The 2870-nt window shown below is 42.9% G+C and overlaps 1 pseudogene; it reads left to right on the top strand.

Moving 5' to 3' along the window:
- The first annotated feature begins 1102 nt into the window (after positions 1 to 1102).
- LOC125630927 (C-C chemokine receptor type 8-like) lies at positions 1103 to 2309 on the top strand (annotated as a pseudogene).
- Positions 2310 to 2870: the final 561 nt, after the last annotated feature.

Raw genomic sequence — 2870 nt, 5'->3', positions numbered from 1 at the left:
AAGCTACCTACTACAGGACAGGCCCAACAAAGAAAATAACAGAACGCCACTAGCCATCACCTTCAGCCCCCAACTAAAACCTTTCCAACGCATCAGCAAGGATCTACAACCTATCCTGAAGGAGACCCATCACTCTCGCAGGTCTTGGGAAACAGGCCAGTCCTGTCTCACAGACAGCCCCCCAACCTGAAGCAAATACTCATCAGCAACCACACAACAAAAACACTAACCCAGGAATCTATCCTTGCAACAAAGCCCAATGCCAACTCTGTCCACATATCTATTCAATTGACACCATCATAGGACTTAATCACATCAGCCACAATATCAGAGGCTCATTCACCTGCACATCTACCACTGTGATATGCGCCAGCAATGCCCCTCTGCCATAACATTGGCCAGACTGGACAGTCTCTACATAAAAGAATAAATGGACACAAATCAGAAGTCAAGAATTAGAACATTCAAAAACTAGTCGGAGAACACTTCAATCTCTCTGGTCACTTGATTACAGACCTAAAAGTGGCAATTCTTCAACAAAAAAACTTCAAAAACAGACACCAAGGAGAGACTGCTGAATTAGAATTAATGTGTAAATTGGACACCATTACCTTTGGCTTGAATAAAGACTGGGAGTGGATGCATCGTTACACAAAGTAAAACTATTTTCCCATGTTTGTTTCCCCCCCACCTCCCTACAGCTCCTCAGACATTCCTGTTAACTGCTGGAAATGGCCCACCTTGATTATCACTACAAAAGGGTTTTTTTCCCCTCTTTTCTCTCCTGCTCGTAATAGTCCCCTTATCTGATCACTCACATTACAGAGTGTATGGTAACACCCATTGTTTCAAGTTCTCTGTGTATATAAAATCTCCCCACTGTATTTTCCACTGCATGCATCCGATGAAGTGAGTTGTAGCTCACAAAAGCTTATGCTCAAATCTGTTAGTCTCTAAGGTGCCACAAGTACTCCTTTTCTTATTCAACAAGCAGTCACATTGATTTCATTCAGCGTTAGTAACAATGGCAAAATGCTGTCTTTTGCAATTTCATACCCATAATCAAGTAATTATCTCTTTTTTTTGTGCACAGGTCTTAAAGATGACTGTTACAAGCCCTTTCCAAAACACCACAGAATATAACTATATGTATGATGAAGGTACCTCTCCTTGCAGTGAGGGCAATGGTTTCGGCAGGTTTAAATCACTGTTTCTTCCAATAGTTTACTTTCTGGTGTTTTGTCTTCTGCTTAATGGGAAATGCCTTGGTCATATGTATACTCCTGACTAGGAAGAAAGTCACCACCATGACTGACGTGTTTGTTCAACCTTGCAAACTCTGACCTGCTCTTTGTTGTCCCCCTCCCATTTTAAGCTCAGTATGCTTCAGAAGAATGGATTTTTGGAAATGCAGCGTGTAAAATAATGGCTGGCATTTATTACATAGGCTTTTACAGTAGCATTTTCTTTATAACCCTCATGAGCATAGACAGGTACATAGCAATCGTTCATGCTGTCTATGCTATGAGTTTGGACAGTCACTTGTGGCATAATTATAAGCTTAATCTGTGGATGATGGTCGGCTTGGCTGCTATACCAAATAGGGCGTTTACCCAAGAAGTGGAAATTGAACAGTCTCTCAAATGTGTCCCCAAATATCATTGAATACCAGGGTTGGAAGGGACCTCAGGAGGTCATCTAGTCCAACCCCCTGCTCAAAGCAGGACCAATCCCCAATTTTTGCCCCAGATCCTTAAATGGCCCCCTCAAGGATTGAACTCACAACCCTGGGTTTAGCAGGCCAATGCTCAAACCACTGAGCTATCCCTCCCCAAGCAACTGGGCGATTTTTCACTTAGTTTGAAGTCAACATCTTGGGCCTTTTGATCCCGCTCAGCATCCTCATTTACTGCTACTCCCACATCCTGAAAAAACTGCAGAGCTCCAAAAACCGGAACAAGACCAAAGCCATCAAGCTGATTTTCATCATCGTGGTCATCTTCTTCCTTTTCTGTGCTCCCTTCAACTTTATGCTTTTTCTAGACTCTCTGCAGAACTTGCACATCATCAACGACTGCGAGACGAGCCAAAGGCTAGCGCTGGCCCTGCAGTTGACCGAATCAATCTCCTTCATCCACTGCTGCCTGAACCCGGTGATCTATGCTTTTGCTGGCGAGATGTTTAAAGCTCACCTTAAAAAAATATTCCAAACCTGCATCCGTCGCATTTCTAGTAGCAATTCAGCCAATCATTCTCACTCCTTGCCCACTCAACTGTTAGGCTATTCTGATAGTGACCGAGTTCTGTGAAAGCTTTCCCACTCCCTGCCCAGGAATACATTCTACCTGTGTTCATCTAAATACAGCGGTTGCCCTGAAAAGCTTACGAGCATTGACTTAGCCCAGGGGTCTACCTCCGCTGTTTATTTTTTAGGGACAGAGGAAAGTTGGTCCTGGATTCTGACTTCCACTCCTTCAAAAATTGCAGCAATTCCTCCAAACCCATGCTGTGAAAAAATCCATCTACCCACATGCAGAGATCCTATCTAGAAACTCACACATGAGCAGAACATGCCATCATCAACATGATCTGACACCTTTGTGGACAGTGGAAACCGGCAGTGAATGAAGAGGACATAGAATTGCTGGACTCTTCATGTCAATGTTTCCATAATACTATGCGTTGCCTATGCTCAGTGTCTCTTCTTCCTCATAGTATTTTTCTGTTTTAAATGTGTTTTTTTTTCTTGAATAAAGCAAAATGGCATCTTTGTATAACTGGCTTCCTGACAGTTTCCATAGTTTAAAAATCTGGGAGAAGTTTACGTATACAAGCATTAAAACATAAACTGGGCTGGAGGGAGGGGACAT

The sequence above is a fragment of the Caretta caretta genome, chromosome 2 (genome assembly GCF_965140235.1).
Source record: "Caretta caretta isolate rCarCar2 chromosome 2, rCarCar1.hap1, whole genome shotgun sequence".
Classification (NCBI taxonomy): Eukaryota; Metazoa; Chordata; order Testudines; family Cheloniidae; genus Caretta; species Caretta caretta.
Note: the sequence above shows the minus strand (reverse complement) of the source record. Positions and strands in the feature narration are given on the sequence as shown.